This window comes from Montipora foliosa, chromosome 7 (genome assembly GCF_036669935.1).
Source record: "Montipora foliosa isolate CH-2021 chromosome 7, ASM3666993v2, whole genome shotgun sequence".
Classification (NCBI taxonomy): domain Eukaryota; kingdom Metazoa; phylum Cnidaria; class Anthozoa; order Scleractinia; family Acroporidae; genus Montipora; species Montipora foliosa.
The window spans coordinates 2,786,429-2,793,928 of NC_090875.1; the positions used below are offsets into that span (position 1 = coordinate 2,786,429).

Below are 7,500 nucleotides of genomic sequence, written 5' to 3' on the forward strand. Positions count from 1 at the left end.
CCTTGTGATCAGAAGGCTTTGGCAAGGTAATGTATATTCGTCTTTCTCCTTCAGCATTGTTTTGTCTCATGTCGTTTCTGAGCTTTTTGGAAGCATCCTCTTTAATTGATTTTTCTCTGCAGGGATCTAATCAAAGAAGTGTTTCATTTACCTGGTTTTAGATTTGTAACTGTTTTTGATCTGCAAATTTTGCCAACATGTATGGGTGAGGGGAGAGAGCCAGCTGAGGGCAACAAGCTGAACTTTGCTCTCTTTTACCTGTGCACCTTACTCCCAGTAACATATCCCATTCCATTTTACTTCCTTGTATTGTTTTTAAGTTCCTGTCTTTTGTCATTCCTTTTTCCACATTATGTTAAGGTTAGTTCTATTTCACTTTTCTGCTTCTCTTCCTGCCCCTTCACTTTCCATTGCACCTAAATGGCTTAGAAAATGTTAAAGAGGAAAGCTTTGGCTCTATTCTTGCAGGTGGAGCTGGTGGTGCTGAACAAGAGTTTATCAGTGCTTTCAACAAGATTTACCTTGTAGGTTGGCTAGGCAACTATCTCTCTCATATGAATTTGGGCTGGGCAGTTGCATTTTTTTGTGTTTTGGACCATGAATCGTGTCCTTTTGGAGCAGTAATCATGTTCCCCTTGATGACCCTGTTAATATGACCCTGTTAATATGGAGCAATCAAAATAATTATAATAATACATAGGCTCTACACACTGTGGTAAATTATTATTATTATTATTATTGAATATTATTATATCAATGCACATTATCAAAAGGAAAAATATATACCATGATTTCATTTACCTTTTTGCTAATTGACTGTTTTTCTTTTAGTGCCCTGTTGCGATCTGGACCATTTTGGCACTCCAAAAGTTTGTGTCCAAGGTTTAGGAAAGGAATCCCATCGAATTCTAGATGCACTCCCTTGGTTGCCTGGACATCTTTCCAGTAAATACAATGCCTTGGATTTTTTTTAGTTTTCCCCGCATTCTCTGTATTTACTGTTGCATCCGAATGGCCTATCATAATAATGTTATATATAGTGAAGAGGAAACGTTAAGAGAGGATATAGTCATTAGCAACACAAGGAATTTGAGCAACTGAAACAGTGTTTGACTAGATTACAGTGATTGGAAGTGATTATTTTTGTGCACTGGCTACTGAATGATTCACTGACATTTAATGTAAAATTGACTGAATGAAGTGAAGTGTATTAAAAAAAAGAAAAATGGCTATTCAATATTAATTTTGATCTGCTCCATCTTTTACAATATACATGTCCTAGAGTACAGGTGCCTGACCAGTGGCCACTGGGAAATACCTCTTGTCTCTTGCAACACTAGGTGGATCTCAATGGAGTCTTGTTGGAGATGCCTTGCCCCAGCTTCCAAACCTGGGGTGGGTGGGAGGGGCTTGAAGGAAAGGGTAATTATTTCCTAAGTTCTTGAAAAAGCTGCATTTTGTGGGTAATTTAATTTATTATTTCCATCGTAGAAAGTGGATAAGAATTTACAATAATTTCCTCTTTTACAAATTCCATGGCCCCATCCCAGTCCCTAGTCACCATAATCGGTCAATAACAATAACCTTTTTGGAAAAAAAAATTAAGACCTATAATAAACTTGCATTGATTAAAAACAAAAAAAGAGATCTTACCTATTGGAGACTTTCCAAAACCTCTAGTCTGGTATGTAACGGTAAATGAAGTCGTTGTATTGACTTCATACTCCTTTATAAGTTTGATAGCATCTTCCAAGGTCGTAACATATCCCGAATAATCAGAAAAGCTCTCAGAGAAGAGTTGACTCCATGAGCGCGTGTTTACCGCCATTTCCTTCGAATTTGGCATGTATATTTGTTTACAGCTTCCGCAGACAGCAAAGATCGCTGTAAAAAGCGCTATGATACCCAACTCTCCCCTCCCCTATCATCGAGACATGACCTGGTTCCGGTCCTTGTTATTTAAGAAATGATCAAGGCATCATTTCAATAACAATGACTGTAGCAGAAACACGAGAGAAAACTAGTGTTCACACAGTAAAAGTCAGAGATTTTATTTAAAAAGCATTCTTCCTGCCGAGTTATTGGTGAAAATCATTCGAAACGCTCTTCAGAACATTTTCCAGACTAAATACACTATGTATCCTACAAGTGGAGCACTCTACTCTTTCGCCGCCATTTCGATGAGCTTTAAGGGCATTTTTATGGGAAAGTCCATGTGACACTTCGAGAATCGTGCAGGGTCTGTCAAATTATGCCGTAAGAAATAGAGAACAAATGCTGTGGGCAGCGGAAATGTGTGACTACACACACTAGGTTCCAAAAATTATGCCTTGATCCTGATGTTCTCCAGCTGGCCATAAGGAACAGGGGAGACATCAGGAATAACAGAGAAGACAACAGTACGTGATCATTCCGGAAAGCCAGTTACAGGCAGTATGTGCTTGATCCTTATGGGTATCTAGGGAAGGGCAACAGAAAAGTATGTCCGGCATGCGTTGTTAAAACTGTTCGGCATTGTTACCCTTCTCAAAGTGGCCTGTATATGGAATTTAGGCATGAATGAGCTAAAGTAGTAGTTTGCTTTTGGTTTTGTTAATTTAGTCTGCAACACTGTCTAGGAAGAGCATGCGCCCCTGGCAAAGTTACCGTCAACACAAATAAAACTTGCTACATGTGTACCTCTTTCATGCCTAAAGCTCAAATAAGGACACAGAGGATGGTTCAATCCCTAAAAGCCCTACTGTCCATGTTGAGTTTTCCCTAGCTTTTACAATCTCGTACCCAGAGTCCTCACGCTTTTTGGTCAGCGGGTAGGTGCCAGGAGAGACTAAAGAACTCGAAAAAATTTAAATGTTTTGATTGGCTGCTCTGTATAAGCTCCGTGATGGCTTCAATTGTTTTACCACAGAAATCCTGTAGTACCTCAGAGTCTCTCCTGGCAACCAACCGCTGGCTAAAGGGCTTGACGACGCTGGGTACAAGACTGAAGTTTTTATCAATGGACACATTTTGAAAAATCTAGAAACTCTTGAAGTTGACCTCTGTCATGAATAACTGTGGGAACACCACTATTTATGATTAACAGTAAACATAGTCCATTTCACAATTCAATGCTTTGGTTTTCAACAAAATTATCATTGATGTTGTCAAAAACTTATAGAAAGGTAATATTGAAAAAACTTGGAATAATTTCCTTAGTTTTCGTTGGTATGGCTTTCAAATCTACTTTCCCTTGCAAGAAAAAGTTCTCTGGATGGCAGTGGTGGCTTGTCTGCAATTGTTGGTGCCAATAAAGCTGGGTCGCTCTCATTCAAAGTGACATTACGAGTGACTTTATTTGCATCTTTTTTCCGTAACTGTAGGACCTTGGCCATAAGTACAGAGATGTACTCGTACTGCTTTTTCACTTTTACCACCCTGGAGTTCCAATCCTTGGTCCTTTGGTTATACTTTCTGGATAACACAACATCCCCTGCTCTAGTGACTGCAGCTGCATAGTTCACATGGAAATTCCAATCAATGGCAGCTAATTGCTTCCTGGCTTTGTAACTTTTGCAACTACAAAGAAGAAACAACATAATAACACCCAGTGTCACTCTCTCTTGCCCTGAATACAACCCTAGTGTGCTTTCAAATAAAAGGTGAGGCCAAGAGGGATTAACAATAGGTCTTTCCTTACTTCTGCAATTTCATTGGAGTCTACTACTTGACAGTCATAATTCACTATTTAGGTTTTGAAGTTTCTCTTTTATGGACAAAGGCTAAAAGCTCTACCAGGTGTACAAAAGAAGTTCATTACAAGTACAAATGTGTATAAAAGGAAGGGAAAAGGACAAGTGTAGTCACAACCCTGTAAGAACATCTCTTAGGAGTGTATGCCAATGTGAGGTTACTTGCACATTCAATACTTCCAGTGTGCCTGAAGGAAGAAAGTAAAATGTGTTAAACACAGATTTATATAAATCATAATGTACTTGTTCCACCATACAAAAAAGGTGGCCACTGCGAGAAAGCCTTGCAGTTGATGTCCACAGAAAATTATCAACAGTGGTAGAGAACATTTATTTACCTGAAACGGACATAATACTTAAAACTTGCAAGAAGCTGTGGGTCCAGGACGAATTTCTGTAGGGCTTCAAAATCTTTATCTTTATTCGGTCAGACCATGGAAGGTCATGATCTTCTAATTGCCCATGGTCACACTTGATTCCAGACCAATCACGCTCATCACATACATGGTGGAGTAAACCAGTCCACTTGCTCTATTGTAAAGAGAATAATAGCACAAAAATTATTATTTAGCCAAAAGATCAGTTCTACAATACAGAAGTCAAATTCAAGAGATGAAATGATTAAAAAAACAACAACAACAACAACAAAAACCATAGTCAAGAAACCATATTAAGATTGACTTCACAGATACACCCTGTACCTTCATTTGCTCCAGGGCTTTCTCGTCGCTTGTTGGTTCAGAGGACTTACACTTGTTGGCACAATGCCAGACGTGTAAAATGACATGATCAGACCAAGCTTGAATCTTTTCCATATTTTTTAGGTGACCAACCTGTATACAAACAGCAAAACAATAATTATGTAGAGTTTGATTTTGTTCACTAAACGAAAAGTTACAGATATTATTCCAGAATACTGCTACTACCATAAAGATGGCTTTCTCTGTAAGGAAATAAATGTCAGATGAGTGTTGTAAACATCACCTGTGAAAAACTGAAGCAAAATTACCAGCTGCAAGACAAAAACAAAAAAGAAATGTATGGTCATGAACAAAGTTCCCTCAACCCAATCTTTAACTATTGCTTGTGCTACCTTGCACTGATATCATTAGTTCTCATTTTATTTATTTATTTATTTATTTATTTACACCTCATACGTAAGATAACAAAAGTTACAATGTTAGTTGAACAAGAAAAGAACAAGAAGAGTTTCATAAAATAAATAAAATAAATAATATAAAACGTTCCAAAAAACAGTGAGTGGTGAGGAGAGAAAGCCAAAGGTTGGTACAAGGAGGTTCCCCCATGATTTGGTCATTGATTAAAAATTAATAATTTAGGACAAGGGGCAGAGGGATAAAATAAACTTCCTTATGCTTTTTGAAGGCGGCATCATCATGTTCACCCCCTTCCACCAGGCCCTTGAATTGTAATGTGATACATCAAGGACCTCAAAAATCAATCTATTTGAAACTGTCATTGTTTATTTTGCTATTACATACAAAACATAACACTGTGATATTAGAATTCTTACCAAGCAACTTCTTGATTGAAGTAGAGGCAACAGTCACAACCTCTCCAACATTTAATGATGTCTGCAACCTCTGGCGGGCATTTTGTAGGGATTGCTTTTCCATGTTCACTGAGGTCAAACCAACATTCCATTTATCCCTGACCTCAACCTGAAGGATGTTAACACTCACAAGTTCCATTAAAAAATAGCAAAAATTCTTAGCAGTGTGTCCTGGGGAGTCACACTGCCCATCACCACAAACAATAACTGGCTTATCCAGAAATTCCTTTACAAGCTGCTCTCTTTGCCAACTCCACCACTCATCAATTGCTGGAATAAAATACAATCTCTGCATCCTATAAAAAGTGGAATCGGAAATGACAAGCCAAGAAAATTTGCCATTTTCTCCACTTTTGCAAAATTGTTCCCTGATACCATCATGCTTGCAGCCAGTTGTTACTGTAAATGTCATTTAAGTCGCTTGATGATGAAAATGTTCCTTTGTGATCCATGCAACAACTCAACTTTATAACCACTGTAGGGCCATTCAGATACTTCTTTTTGATGACTGCATCCTTTGTGCAACCACAATGCTGGCTTCTCTTAAACAGATCAAGAAGTAGATCTAAGGAGCAGATTACTTTTGTCTGCCCTACAAGGGATAGCTCCTCTTTTAGCATATTTCTCTCCTCATACCTGCTCAACTTTGGGTATTTTTGAGATGGTGCAGTTGCTGAAGTTACTGTTTGAACAGATGTGACAGGAACTGACAGTGGATTTGATGACACACCAGAACCTTGCACAGAACAGACAATGGGGCACAAGCAGGCTGCAGGAGTGATGATACAGCACTAGTTGACACAGAGGAGGATGCTGCTGAGGAAACAGGAAGTGCAACAGAAGTTGAAGCACCACTAGAAAGGGGTACAGATAATACACTAGCATAAGTGTGTCCTGAAGAGGTTGTTGTAGAGGAAATGAGACAGATGACGTAGTTGTAGCTGGAAGTGGAACAGATGAAGATGAAGTAGGTAGTGCAAAGATGCTTGCACTTGTGGAATGCTGGGGCGTGTTTGATGGTGAGGATGGACTTGGGTCTATCCACTCACTGTCTGTTTCAAGGTCACTCAACATCTGATCCTCTGCACATAACTCACTTCCACTTTCATTCTCTTCCAAAGACATGGTCTGCCTATAAACAAATTAAATTATAGCTAGAGGGTCTCTTGTATTACCAAATATGAGTAGTAACCTTGCTTTGTAATTAGAATGTTCACATTGAGTCACTGGAAAGTATGAGAATGTTGTCTCGACAATACAATGTCGGGTATTTTGTAGAATGACCAACCTAAATTAAAACCATTTGTTCGCCTTCCCACTGAAACAATATTACTATTTAGTAATTCTAACACACAAAACGTGCTCAATACTTAGGGTGCACTTCTCATTGCAACTGAAGACAGCTCAAACACAGAGTAAGATATTTTATGAGAAGAAAATACATCTTACAAAAAACAGTGACGGGAAGCCTAGAGTTAGAGTTCCTGGGAGCTTCCGAACGTGTACTTTTGACAAAGCTTTGAATAACTTAACATTTTTAGCAGAGGTGATAAAACTATGAACATTAAAATTATTTCTGGGATTTTTATTGTGTTAGAGAAAAGAACTAATCAGATACGAGAAGTATAAACCATAAACTACGACAGTAACTAATTTTCTGGTTTATGGTTTGATATCGTATCTGATTGGTTTCAAAGCAATGAACATTTCAAAAATAATTTGTAATATTCCGGTTTTTCCAAGTTCGCTGTTATAATAGGAAATGCATGCATCTATCAGGCAAATTATCTTGAATAGTTATTACAATGCCAAAAACAATGACTGCACAAACCACACTGAACTATACTTACATCAGAAAACTATAATTACCCTACATGAATTTTGAACAAATTATGCAAGGTACTTACTCCAAATCATCTATATCTGTGTCTTCACTTGAATTATAGCTCTCCTCCTCACCATAATCTTCATCAAGTTCGTGTAAAGCATCTGTCAAGACATCTGCAATAGCCCTATGATGAGGGATAAGAATTAAATATTCCTGTTACATGTGAATACCGGTGCATGACAGATGTTCCATTTATGACTACCAGCCTTCAGATTGGATCTACTACTCCTCTATTATTATTTGATGGCCACATTTTTATGTATGTTAGTATTTCTATTCATGTGTGTGGTGTATGCATTGTTGAAGTG

At 38.1% G+C, this 7,500-nt stretch overlaps 1 pseudogene; it reads right to left on the bottom strand.

Annotated features, from left to right (window-relative positions):
- Positions 1-3,333: 3,333 nt before the first annotated feature.
- Positions 3,334-5,599, bottom strand: LOC138009640 (uncharacterized; annotated as a pseudogene).
- Between the last annotated feature and the right edge of the window lie 1,901 nt (positions 5,600-7,500).